This window comes from Condylostylus longicornis, unplaced genomic scaffold (assembly GCF_029603195.1).
Source record: "Condylostylus longicornis isolate FDR11 unplaced genomic scaffold, ASM2960319v2 ptg000044l, whole genome shotgun sequence".
Lineage (NCBI taxonomy): Eukaryota > Metazoa > Arthropoda > Insecta > Diptera > Dolichopodidae > Condylostylus > Condylostylus longicornis.
In genome coordinates this window covers 10,934,680-10,949,923 of record NW_026578013.1, presented here as the reverse complement: position 1 = coordinate 10,949,923, position 15,244 = coordinate 10,934,680, and the positions used below count along the sequence as shown (strand labels likewise).

General features: G+C 25.8%; 1 non-coding gene across 1 annotated transcript; it reads left to right on the top strand.

Moving 5' to 3' along the window:
- The first annotated feature begins 4,347 nt into the window (after window positions 1-4,347).
- Trnay-gua (transfer RNA tyrosine (anticodon GUA)) lies at window positions 4,348-4,439 on the top strand. Its single transcript is given in 2 exon segments — window positions 4,348-4,384; window positions 4,404-4,439. It is a non-coding gene; the product is annotated as a tRNA-Tyr (tRNA).
- The last annotated feature ends 10,805 nt before the right edge of the window (window positions 4,440-15,244 follow it).

The following is a 15,244-nucleotide window of genomic DNA, read 5'->3' as shown; positions in this document are numbered from 1 at the left end:
TCAATATTAAGGAAGAAGTGTCTGCGATACTGGGACTAAAAACAGATTTATATTTTGCAGCATTTTGCGAATAAATTTGTAAACATAAGTAATTTGTGTTTGTATGAAAGTAGACGAAAATTTTGTTGTTGTCTCTTGAATTTCTTTTATTATGTTGATCATCATTTCTTATATTTATATTCATATATACATACATATACATATTCCTTTCTTATTTTTTAAACAGCAGCCTACATGTCTGGAGCACTTTGAACCCATTCTATATTAATATAAAAAAATTAATATCAATAAAAAAACACACATTTATGTGCGTACTCGTGTATGTACATATTTGTGCATATTATATAAGCATATAGTATGTATACTATGTGCTAATGCAAAATACTTAAGTAACTACAAAATAAAAATATAGATATGTAGATGCAAATAGATCACTTATAAAATATTGGTGGAAAAATTGAAAAAACACAAAAAATAGACACTTTGAAAATAAGTTTAAAAATAAAAATTCAGCTTTTTTTTGCTTTTTTACATGTTGCCAGCTGTAAGAATCAAGTTAAAAGGTATCAACAAGAAAAGCATAAAATTGTACACGCATTTTGCAAAAACGCAATCAAAAACAAACAAAAATCATTAAACCAAAATCAAAAAAAAAAAATTGAAATCGCAAAATGCAACTAAAAAATAAAATAGAGAAAAAAACTTGACAACAAAAACAACATTAACAACACAAATCAAATGAATTAACAACATTAATTTATGAAAAATACGTTCTCCACGTTGAATTACATCAAATTATTTTAGATTTGAAAAAACACAAGAAAACAACACAAAAAAGATAAGAAAAATTATAAAAACCGCCATCGCATTCAACGCACAAAAAAAGTCTGGAAGAAAATTCAAAAAGAGGAAAAAAATGAATAAAACCAGAAGAAGAAAAAAATGCAGAAAAACCGATTGTAACTCAAACTTATTATACAAAAACAACAAAACATAGCAAAAGAGCAGAAGAAAAAAAAAATGTCGAGCACAGAATAATTTTGCAATAAAAATTGGTGCCGTCAATGCGTTTCCGGGGCATATTTTGTATTCTTTTTACGCTCTCTTATTATTTCAGGTATTGGAGGAAATGTGGGTTAAAAAATTGAAATGTGAAAGTAAACTATTATATTGATTTTTTTTTTCAATAGTTTGTGTTTTCGATTTCAATTAATTATTCCGCTTTTTTCTTTTTAATAAAAATTATTGCTAATTGATACAAGAGCTTATTACAAAGATATTAAATATTATTTTTTGTGATATTACGTAAGAATTTTTGCTAGAGAGAATAATAATCAAATGCGTCAAGTGTCAGCTGGAAAATTTTATTCTTTTACAGTATTTTACAAGTTGAATGTGAAAATTTTAAGAGATTCAGTCCATTTTTAGTTCCATAATAGCATAACATCTGAACTGTTTTTATACGATCCCATATATCATGTAAAAGTGCTTCAGGAGAAGGCCAGATAATATGCTCATAGATGCATTTACTAGATGTACAAAATTCCAAAGTGCATATGAATTAGTTTTATAATTTTTTGCTGCTATTGAACCCTATTAGTGTTCGATTAAAGTAATTTTACTTCTCGGTAGTGCATTGCTATAAAAATATAATGCAAAAAACGTACCATTCTTTACGAAAGTTTTAAAAAAAATACTCAAATAAATTTAAAAGCACTTTTGTGATCCAACGCTGTTAAATAGCGTCGATATATAATCGACATAAAAGGACAGTTATTTATTAGATTGACTTTCAGTAGCGATTATCTGCCTACTGCAGTCCACATTGCGTCCTGTTTGCACATGTTTTTTAGTTTTACCGTAATTTTTCAATTAAATTTTACTCATATTACAATACATCACTGTTTAAAATAACAAACGATAACGTTGGAAAGAACTTTTCGCTGCAAATATGCTCAAAATTAAAGAGTTGCAAATAAAAATTTAAACTGCTAACAAGAATTCCTTAAACAAGCTCTTACATATTGAAATTTTGATTTAGAACAGTGACTCAATTACAAAAGAAAAACTCAATTAAAGTTTCTTTAAAAGTTTCAGTTCCTACATCCGACCCGAATATTCTGACTCTTTTAAACTTTCTATTGATTTGTGAAGTTTTAAAATTACAAACCATAAACATACCTAATTGGCGAAATTTGAGACCGGTTTTTTGCTAATCAAGATGTTAGCATCACGCTACAATTATATTGGCTATGTTCGGATTAATTTCAAAGTAGTCATAATATTTCCAATTGCTATATCGTTGTGTTATAATTTAAATGTAACATAAATATGGTTTTTATGATAAGACAAGTTTGTCCTTAGGACTTAGCATAGGAATCTAAAATTAATTTATTCGTTCCGTATTTTTTATTTTTTTTCTTTTTTATATAAAAACTTGTCTAATTGTAATCTAATTTTATCTTGTAAGTATAGATATGTATATCTATATATGTATAATGTATGAAGTACCTAACATATTCGAAAATATTTGAGAAATGAAAAAAAAAATTTTTTTAATCCAGTCCAGTCTATCTTATAAATTTCTATTTTAAATTTGTTTTTTAACTTTTTTTTTATTAAATTTTTTGATTTGTTTCAAACAAATTAAAAAGAAAGGCAAGTAGAAGAAAAAATCAAACAAAACGCTAATGAATTCTATTTGCAAATTTACTAAATTCATGTTAAACAAATTAAAAAATAAATAGAAAACCAATTTTCATTTACCATGCTGATAAATTTCAGAAAATTTCAATTCTCGAGCGCATTTCTTTTTTTGTTTTTTGTCTTCTTATAAAATGTAAATTTGTTGCAATTTAGTAAAGATGAATGTTCTGTCTATAAAAGTTTGCACATAGCATATGGTAAGTATGTATATATGGCGCATAAGAACAGTAGATAGAAAAAAATGTGTGCTTTAGATTTGATTGTTGACAATAGGAAAAATTTAACATCAACTTTACTACACAAATAAATCAAATCAATTGAAATCACTTTTACATAAGAGACTTCAAATAAAATTCCTTAAAAATATTAAATTCTAGATTAATGGATTTGTACTCGTCATAAAAATTATCTTAGAAATTATAATACTGTATATTCACGGTAGCTCAAATAACACCACGCTAAAAATTCATTCGAAGAGAATTTTTTAAGCAGAATTCAAAGGCGTAGCTAAATCAGGAACGTAGCTAAGTGTTTCAATAAATTAAAACATATACGAATGTTTGAGATAGGAACTTATGTATAATGAATTTAATAAATCTAGAAAACTTTCGTGGCACATCTTTCTGTCATTTAAGAATGAGACCCATAAATAAATAAATAATTTTACAAATATAAATTAAATTGAAAAACTTATTAAATTTCTTCCATGTCAACCCAAACAACGTAAACCAAAAATTTGTGTAAACCAAGATACGTACACTGTACATTTTTAACTGAAAAACAATGTCTTGCATTGTACAAAGCCTTTAATTGATTTTCTATCAAAATTGAGAATGACCTAAAAATTAGACACTAAATCGCTTAATTTAAACACTAAATCGTAAAAATTAGAAGATTTCCTATACTATACAAAATGGATAAATACAGAACAAACACCATGTTTACAGCGAAAAAGCACTGAGGTTTTCAAGAAAATTATAAGTAGCTGCATATGAGAGCAAAACATTCAAATTTAAAAAAAATTTGGTCTTAAAGTATGCTTTGTTCTGAAATTAATAAAAAATACAACTTAATTTTCGATACTTTGTTGAATACAAAAATAGTTTCGCTCAAAACACTCAGAAATCATTCAATTTGTAGACCAAAAATGTTTTAGATTCGAACTATTATACAATAAAATTTTAGTACTAACATAGAGCTTGTAAATATCAGTATTCATGTTTTATAAATCAGAAAACGTAATAATTATGCGCCGTATTAACAACTACCTGAATAAAATTTTCACAAAAGTATAAAAGTATGTACATATCTCTTAACTCGATTTTGAGTCCACTTAAACAAAAAATCAGGTTATGATATGTACATATGTTTGTAAGTATATAAATTAACACGTATAACAAATATTATATTTCAATTTTATTACTTTATTTATTGTATCTTTTGTTTTCATTTGCTTTATGTGGCAAATTTCTTGTTATCATATCTTGTGCTATTCTACACACAAACATACTTACGTATTTTTTGCTGATTAGGAAAATTTTTTTATTTCAAAGCTAGTATGTATACCGATAAAAGTTATTATGAAGCTTTAACTTTTATACACAATATTAATATAGTTTTTATGAAATAAATCATTATGTGCCTTCGATAGCTCAGTTGGTAGAGCGGTGGACTGTAGTTGAGCGATTATAACAGAAATCCATAGGTCGCTGGTTCAAATCCGGCTCGAAGGATTTATTTTAATTTTTTTTTCCTTTTTTTTTATTGTTAAATCAATTACATAGCATATATAAATATATACATACATATGTCTATATATACAAATGAAATTTAAGAAAAAAAAGGAAGAAGTTCTATCTTTTTTTTGATATTATGTGTATGTATGTATGTATATATATAACTATGTAATTAATAGTTAAATTTTCAACTTACTGATTTATAAAATGACAAATTAACTGCAATTAATTCGACTCAAATCAATGATTTGCAAAGTAGTTCGTTTCCGAACGGAAATTATTTTCTTTTATAATAAGGTATTGGGTAATTAAGAAGTTTTTTGGTTAAATAGTGACAATTCCAAATTTGGAATGATTGAGTAGAAAGTTGTATATTAGTTTTTTTAAAAGAATTTCCCCAAACACCGAATGTTCCAAAGTATTGCGTAAGTGAGTAAAATATCAATTTTAAGATTTGTAGCAAACATAGGAACCAAAATTCTAAAAGTGTTATAATCAATTGTGCATTCAGTGATGACAGACAAAACTCTTACCTTTGACCGTTACTCTACCCATAGCTCCTATTCCGATTGCTGTGTATAAATCAAAAATATTCTCTAATAAGTTTTCCCATCAGTCAGTACTTAGGTATCACCTCGAAATTAGGTTTTAACAATATTCAGTTTTTAATATTGAAAACGCGTTTTTAAAACAAAAACTATAAAACGAGCAAAAATAGAGTTGACCGTGTCAACTCTGTGATAGCTGTTATTGGAAAATTTAATTTTAAGCACACTTTTAATAAACAAAAAGTATTTTAATAACGAAATCATTTCATTTCAACGCAATTTGATGCAAAAAATTTTTTTTGCACCCCAAATACTTCAAAATAACAGAAGAATTGTGATTAGGCTAAGGGTTTTTTGTTAAGTTTCTAATAGAAATACTAAAGAAGTGTAAAACACTTGAAATTTTTAAAAAAAATTGCGATGTGCTCTTGCACATATTTTCAGTTTTAACCGATTTTCAATTAAATCTGAATTTCTTTTATGGATGTAGTAGATCGGATTTTTTTTTAAATATGGTGGATTAATACTTGAAAGAAAACAAAGTGTTTTAGAAAATCGGTTTCCAGAAACAGGACCTATTAACATTTTAATCCTTTAAGGTAGCTGTTAACGTCGCAAATTTATTTTTAAAGAAATTGTAGCCTTAAAACACGTACTGTAAGTGTGCACTAAATTTTCTGAACTGCAAACAGGATTGGATAAACATTTTTCGGTACAAAACTACAGGCATAATATACTTGCAAGGCTTGCAATGCAAGCACACACGACTAGTTTTAATATAAAATTGCTCTCTATCACAAAGTTTGTTGTGAAAGCCAGAAATTTCAGAAATATGTTAGAAATGTAACTTAAAAGCATAGAATGAATTAAACTTGGTGCTCTTCTCTTATAATTGAAAGCGATCATACTGCTTGCATTTAATTAAATGACCACAAAATTTTTATAAGAAATAATACAGACAAAATCGAAAAAAAAGATAAACACGAATTCTTTTGTCAGTGTAAAATACCATCAAATTAAATACAAATTTCTCACACTCTTTGCTACCTAAATTCCTTAATATTTTCTGTTTTGATTTCAGAAGAAGAGAATTTAAAAATGTCATGCGGCAGCGGCAGACTAAATAACGTATGTAGGTAATAACAAAAATTTAAGAAAACTAAAAAAGAAACAAGAACATTTAGAGAATTTTATTCTAGTGGCGTTCTTCTTTTATTTTTCAGTGAAAAGCTAATAAAGAATTATCACATCAGATTGGCTATTAATTCTTGCCAAAAAAAAACAAGCAAACCAAAAACAATTCAATTTAATATAAAAAATTTTAAAACGCCAAGAAAAGAATGACTAAAACACTACAACCAAAGAAAAAAAAACTTCCGAAACTTTGCCAATTTCTTCTTACTTTAATAATTGTAACCCGTGTGTATCCTCCCTCGATATGTTCTTCGACAACGTCACATTTCTAGTATTTTAAGATTTTTTTTTTGTTTTTTTTTTTCAAATGAAAATAAAATTAGTGAATTTCTTTTTATTTTGCTTGCAGAAAATTTTGCATGTTTGCCAAACAATTGAAATAATTAAATTTATTTGACATGGCATAACCGTACAAAATATTTTATGCAATTTCTGCTCTTTATATATTATTTTACCCCTCTTGTCGTCTTTTTATCTTTTTAATGATTTAAGAGGTTGAATATGTGAACAAGAGCCAGATATTTTGTTAGGAAAACAAACAAAAATTTAATTAGCTGTACATAAAATTGAGTTGAGGTACTAATCTTATAGAACGTAGGAGTTTGAACGGTGTGATATTTTATACAATTTTATATTTTATGCACTTTTGTCTCACATTATTACCTCATAAATATTATTTGGTATAACAAAAACATTACATAGAAATTTAATTTTCTAGTATAAAATATTTCAATAATTTTAAATTAAAGTGTTTCAAAGTTAATTACAGTATGAATTATTTTTAATTAAATTTTGATATTTCAATATATTTTTATTTTCTTTCTAATGAGTGTAAATGATATAACGTAGGAGAAATTATCGTTATTCAAATTAGAATATCTAAAGATAAGAGATAATTTTTTAAGGTAGAATTAAGCTTTAATAATTTTATATGTAAATTAAAAATTTTCGCCATAAATATTTTTAAGTTTAGAAAGCTAAATAATTGAATTGTAATACATGATCTAGGTTGGTCACGCAAGCGAAAATATGTCGAAAAATTTGTCGGCAATAATTATTTTAGCAAAGAACCGAGATTTTATAATATTTCAAATATCTACTTGATTAAATCTTTAATACAAGAAAATAAAGTCTGATTAGGTCAATTCTAAAACGTTCAAATTAATGTTTGTAGAATGCCGTTAAATCATATTTCTTAATATATAATGTGTAACAAATTAATGTAGGCTTGTTGTTTATGAATGAAACTATTAAAATTATGCTTTTCAATATACAAAATAATAATATATAAAGTTAATATGAGGCAAAAACATTATGAGTAAGTTGCAAAATCGACAAGTTTTCGGTAAACTTCTTAAAGCTTTTAGGTAATTTACGAAACCCGTTTAAAATTGAAGAAATTTATTATCACTTATTATTAATTTTTCATCATTAATAATAAATTAATAATAAGTGATAATAAATTTGATGATGCTAAATTACAAAACATTATCATTAATAATACAGCACCTCAAACCAGTAAAAATGCCATTTTACAACTATTTATTACAGCGAAACCGTATGCATTTTTCATATTTTGCAAAAGTAGAAAAATAGTGGCTGGCCTCTTCTACCGTGCCTTATACTTGAACTTTAAAAAACAAAATGGCCGCTAAATTTACCATTATCTAAAATATGTTCTTTCCAAATGTTTGATATCGTTTTTCTTCTAGACCGAAAGGTTTAGGAGTCTGAAATTTTAACGAATTTTAGACATTAATAACTAGTTCATTTCGTTGGGAGAAAAAAACTTTTTCTACCTTTACCTCCTCTCAAGTTATCGCCTTTCGAAATTTGTAAAATTTGAATTTTTGGCGTCTTTTATTTCCGAAACTGCAAGCTTTTTTGAATTTCAATAAACGAACAAAAAAATATGATTATTTTTCTTAACTCACGCTAACTAAAATAAAACTAAAATTAGAGCAATATGTTAATGCCTCTTTCAATTTTTTTTGGTTTATTTCAAAGATTGAAAAATTACATCCTAAAAGTAAGCAATTTTTGAAATATATTCGTATATGAATGAAAGTAATTTTAATAATTTAGTACGAACATGGACTGTTTTTCACTTGTTGAAAAGAAAAATGCTAAATTACAAAACATTGGCTTGACCCGACTTTAATAAAATCTGCTTCCACCATTCATATGTAACAAATTCAAAATGAAATTGATCTGCATTCAAAATTTTTTAGTTTAAACGGCGTGAAGTAAACTTTGAACTCCAAATAGTCGAAATTTTTTTTTAATAAACTTAATTTTATTAAATTTAACAGTAACTGTATTTATGATACTGTTATATGTACAATAACAACTGTTTAACTATCACAGAATATGTCAGTCAATAGCACAGTTACACAGTTTTACCATTCAATTTTTTTTTTTTTAATAATATTAGTAACACATTTAATATCTATAACACGGCATAATAGTATAATACAATTAATAATTACATTTGTATGTGTACTTGTGGTATAACAGTCAGCAATGATGTGATAATTACATTTAACTGTTTTATTGTGCAATTAAAATGGCATATCGATATTTTTTGTTTTTGTTATTCTTTTATTATTGTGAATTATATTGTTGTTATAGTTTTCTTAAATATTATATAAATTGCAATAAATTGCAATTCCACACAGTTGAATTGTTCGAAAGCAAAAAAAAAATAAACTTTTAAAGAGAAAAAAATGATGAAAGAGTTTTATGAGCACTTTTTATTGGATTTAATATTTTTTGAAACAAATACATACGTACACACATACGTATTTTACTGTTATGTAAACTAACATACCAATTTAAATGAAAATTTCTTAAGTGGTATTGTGAAAAATTTTATATTGGTGCAAATTAAATACATTTTTATATTTTGAATATTTTATTTTTGATTTTAAAAGTGACCATTTTCACAAGCTCAAATTTATTGAAGCATTCAATTTAATAAAACTACAAGCTAAATAAATATTTGGGTGTCACTTCAAATATTCGAACTGTCACGATCATGACCTGGTTGAAAACCTATTTAATGAAAATCTAAAAAATACGCCACGCAAGAAAATATATTTTGTATGAAAGCCTGTGGCACTTGTAGTAAATGTGTTACTGAATAAGAGTATGTACATATATTTTTTTAGTTTAAATTAAGTAAATTATTAATTTTTAAGTAAACTTCTTGTATTTTGTGTCAAACACGTCAACATTTTTCTCGATAAATAATGACAAGCTAAAGGCAAAATCTTTGACGCCATTACTCACATCGTCAGGAAATTCTCCATTTTTTTGGTAACAAATAAATGAAAATAATTAATAGAATCAACATTTCTTTAAAAATACTTCGAAAATTGGGATTATAAACTTAAAAATTCGAAAGAATATCCTGGACACTTTCAACTCATATCACTTTATATACGAGTTTACATATTTACTTTTTCATTAATAAATCGTACAAAATATTTTTAACTTTAGAAATGCAGAAATTTAATAATCCTTTATTAAGCAATATAAAATAAATTTAAAAAAATTTAATATTATTTTTTATTTTAAAGAATTTCGATTTAAAATTTAAAATGGAAAAGAAAAAATTAAAAATCGAAACAACAAATTCTTTTTATTATTAAAACTTAGAATATTTTCGATTTTGAATAGTTGGGATACAATGCCGTGCAAAGAAATAAAAAGTTTCAAAGGAAATCATATTAGACAATGTCTACAAAAAAAATTTTATTTCATTTTTATTTAGAAATCGTACCGGAAATCTTAAAACTTTTAATACATATTTAAAGTTAAATTAAGCTATTTAAATGGTATTTTATTTTTGCATTGCTTATTCACTTGAATAATAAATCAAATAAATAGTTTAGAATTTTTCTTTTTAATTTTATAATTAAAAAAAATATTGAAATGCATAAAAAATGCCATAAATTCAATATTTCTAGGTTAGAAATTTTTTTCTTCTTTGAAATAGTGTCGAAAAATTTTAATAAAATATGGCTATATTGGTATTTAAGTAGAAAGCCTTAAATATAAAGTTAGTGTTACGTTGAAAATATGTCAAAATTAAAGTTGATAAAATTGAATTGAGCAGTAGTTGATTTTATCAATTATGAACTTTTAAGGCCCTCGAGCTTATTTAATTAATTTAAAATATGTGATAAATTCTAGAACTCAAAATAGAATCATGAGAAATGTAATTAACAGTATATCGATATATTGGAAATAAAATATCCCTTCCCATAAAGTCTCCTCGGTATAGAAGAATTTGACATAAGTCTCAAAAATTTTTAGCACCATTTTCCTGATTTCAGGCCTAATTTATATTTGTATAAGTGTATGGAATCTGAATTTTCCTATGGTTTCGTGAAAACATCCGTTTTATGAAAGTGTAACTAGGGAACTTGAAGAAATTATTTGTAAAAATAAGAACCGAAGTATTGTCGAATGAGACGAGAATAAAACATAACTTTTTTTTTGAACCGTTACAAAAGAGACTAAATTCAAAAAGATTTCCTATCTGCATAAAATTAAATCTTAATTTCTTGAACGGAGCAAAATGGACAAATTTATAAGTAAATTTTTATAAGATTACTCTTTTTTCACATTGGTGATATCTTATTACTAAAATATTAGGGTTACATTGACCTATAATGAATTGTTATAGGTTAATTCAACCCTAATAGTTCGAAAAAATATTTAAATTGAACATATTCTTAATACGAGAGGTATTATTTTAGAATTAAATTTCATAAATCGAGTTTTCAAACGTCCTTCCAGAGACTATGTTCTTCATAATTATTTTTGTTAAAACTAGCTATTATTCGATCTGTTTGCTATCCCTAAATATACGGGGAAAACGTCAATCATTTTATAGCAACAAACGTATACTACCGTCCGGTTCAATTTCAAGATATCGCAACGGCAATACGGAATTTTTTAAAATTGGGTGCGTTTAGGAATACTAATGGAATGGCAGCATTTAACTTGTTTCAAAACAAAAATTTAATGGTAGCACGTAAGTTGTTTTGAACAGACTCTCATAAGAGTTTGTTTTTGGTTTTCACAGTCTATAAACATACAACAGCATACTCCTGGTTGGAAGCTCAAAAACGTCAACAAGTAAGCAAAGAAAAACACTTTCACGTGACCATTTTGCATTACTATTTCGCTAAACTGATAAAAATTTTTCAATGCAAATTTGAAACTGACTGGTGTCTATTATGTGCTGACCATATCAAACTATTTCTTTCAATGTTATTTTTATTTTTTATCCAGCTCATTTTTATTATGTTAAGAAAATTCTAGTTATTTTTCTATTTTTCCAATGATTGTTTGTTGAATTTTTTAACAACAGGTATGATTTGCTTCACCTGATTTTAAGTAGATGTACAGAGTTGGTAAGTTGTGTTGTTTTCTGTTTTTGTAAATAAATAAACAGTGTGTATGCAGTGCCAATTCCAATATTATTTTGTTGTTTTTAATTTTTGTTGTTCTGCTGATTGCGGTGGAGGTGAAAAAAGAAATGATTTGGCGGCATTGAACCAAAAAGATTTATAAAAGAACAAAAGAAATTTTTTTCATTTTATTGTTTTGTTTTTTGTTTCTCTCAATGTTGTTTGTTAAGGTTATTGCTGTTGTTGTTTTTTTCTTTTTACATTTAAAAATAAGTGAAAAGAAATCTGATTTGTTGGCCCAAATGCGATACGTGCTAAGTTAAATATACGCGCATTGAACCATTCCTAAAAGTTCATAATAAGAATAAAGTGGACTTTAATAATAGCAAATAAGAAATATTTTAAAATATTTGTATATATATATATATATTTTATATGGTATGTACAAACACATATTAGAAAAGAAGTCAACAAGTCAGCAAATAAAAAAAATAAGGAAAAGGCATATAATAATAATAAAATCCAACTATAGATGTCGTTTTCATTTATAAAGCAACGGCAAATCAAGAAAAGTAAGAGGTTTGTTTTGTAAAGTATAAGGATTTTTTAAATACTTAGAAAATACAGTGAATGAATAAAAAATATACCGATGAAATTTATTAATTAATTAATTTTATTAAAATTTTATTAAATTTAATCATAACACAAAATGCTAAGCAAATATTACATGTGGTAGTGGCTGAAATAGTCCGTAACAAATGACGGATCGAAAACATAAAATTTGGAACCCGCATGATTCATCTCACACAGACAAGGCGTTATATCTCAAAATCTGAATAATCAAACAAAAATTTTAAAAAAGTATCGCTTTTGAAGTTGAGATTTTGGATATATTTAACACTTTTTCTGAAATAAATTCTTGAAAACCTTAAATTTACCTTAATTCTTAAACATTTTCGCCAATTTTATTTCGCCATATTATTTTTACAATGTCTATAGCTTGGAAAAGTTTCTATCACGATTTGTACACCAAATAAAACGGAGGACACCGATGATAACTTTGTGTATGTAGAGAGTGAAATTGTGATAGGTCTAATTCAGATAGATTCATAAAAAACGATATTTCATGCGGAGATTTTAGCCAATTTGCGGTCTATAAACGCGTTTCCATGAATTAGGACTCCAGTTTTTTTTATAATTTAGATATTATTAAACCTGTTATCGTTAGAAGTCGATTTGCATTCTAAATTTTTAATTTCATAATGAGGTAAGTGAAATCTAGATTAATTAATGTCAATATATTTTTAATTTTACTGAAAACTGTAATTTGATTTTGTTGAAAAGAAATTTGACTTTTGTCATTCAGTCGGAACAAATTTTGTTGGTATAAACACTTTTCTTTTTGAAAGCATCTTATCTTAAACAATATTTAAATATGTTTTAAGCGTCGTCAGCTTTTGTCGTATCTTAAAGTTGTTTTTTTAAAGTAAAAGTACACAATAGTACAAAAGACAAAACAAATATAATTTTTATCCGGAATATCTTTAGAATCGTAATCAAAACAATCATCATCATCATCAGCATCATCAATATTAAAATTCTATGAATTCATTTGACCGGATTTAAAAAAAAAAAAAAACAAAAACGAAAAATTAATAATTCAATATTGAAGGTGGTGAATCTATGGTGCAATACATATAACAATGTTGAAAACTTGGGCTATACTAAAGCGCCCGCAATTCTATTAAATATATGCTTACATAATACCTGGCAGTATATTTAATCTTTAAAAGTCTATAATATGAAATAATAAGAAAAAAGCGGACGGTTTTCTATTAAAATATTTGTTTTTTTCATTTGAGTGAAACTCAAAATGCTAAAGGTAAATTTTCTTTTAGGATAGTATAGGTTCTGTTTTATTCCCATTTTTGGTTGTTTTTTTTTCTATTTGAAAACTTCTTATGTGTTTTGAAAATATAGATTCGTGCTCTTCATCCAATAATATGTTTGCTGTATTTAGTTCATTTTGTTTTACATTTTCCATTCTGATTTATATTTATTTGCAAAGACGTGCTACATTCTCTAATGCTTCTCAAGATGGACTATTCAATTGGAATACGTGACATTTGTTTAGATAATAAATATTTATTATATGGAACTGAATTGAAAGATATTTAAGAGAGATGATTATTTATCATTTTTAAATCGAATTAATAATCTTTTGTACTTTTACATTCAATACCTAACTATACAAAAATAATGTAAAGATGGAAAGTTAAGATGATTCCTTGTAATGTTTATGATCTTTAAATTATTTTATTTTTTTAAAAGTAGATTATAATGTTTAAGAGCTTCTCTTATAAAAAAAAATTCATTTAATAGTTAATTAGTTGAATTCGATTTAAGATTAAATTTCTATGAATTCTTTTTAAGTTTTAATCTCATGGGGTATTATATACTTAAATTAATATTCTCTGTTGGTATGATGAAAATATTTTAACAAATATGGTTTATATGGGATATTCTGCATCGTGCTGCTATTCGGAAAAATGTTAAAGTGCCATTTTTATATCTTTAATTTTTTGATTTAAATACTTTTGAATGTTGGTCAACTTTAGCATTCAATATCATCACATTCGAGCAATATAGGGCATAAAAATATGTTCATGAAATTTTAAAGTAATACATAAAAATTACTGCTAACTCACTGACGAGACTTCATGATATTTATAAATTTCTCAAATAATATGTATACAGGGTGATCCACAAATAAGTTAGGAGCCATAAACCACCGGGTAGAGAGTCGAAAATGAGTAAAATTTTCGAATAAAGTGCTAAAGCTGGGAAAGGGTTCCGATTTAAAAATTATATTTGTTCCGATTTAACACTATGTTCCGAACAAAAATTTTACTCATTTTCGACCCTCTACCCGATGGCATATGGCTCCAACTTTTTGGTGAATCACCCTGTATATTGTTTTTAAATGTAAAGCTAAGGAGGTATGTTTAATACATTTGGTGAACGAGCCAAAGCAATTCGATCCAGAGACATCATTTTTATTGTACACTTCAACATATTAATATTGAAATTATGATGTACTTTTGTAGTTATAAGGTTGAAACTATTTAAGATGACATAAAATCTTGATATTATATTGTATGAGTTCCCGATATTAAAATTTAAAGTTTACCAAATTTTCGTTAAATTTAGACAATTCAAATGAAGTCAAATTAAAAAGAGAAAACTGAGCTTCAAAAAGTTTGAAGAAGTTATCATTTGCAGGTAGACTCTTGACAGAAAGGAAAAATTATTAATTTAAATTTTTTAAACGGATTTTACTCAAAAATGTACTATACTATTAGGAATTTTTGTCGCAGTTGTATTTGTATAATTAAAATACACGCTTGTGTTTTCGTTTTAAAATGATTAATTTCGAGAATTCAATTTTAATTTAAAGAAGAATATTTGTCAAAAATGCGAATTTAATCTCTCATTGCAGACCTGCAACAAAAAACACTATTAAAATATCGAGGCAATAATTTTTTACATATAGTAGGACTATTTTATTTGGCATTACGTTACAGTTACTTTTATACCTAATCAATAATGTCTGGATTAGTTTTAATTTAAGAAACTT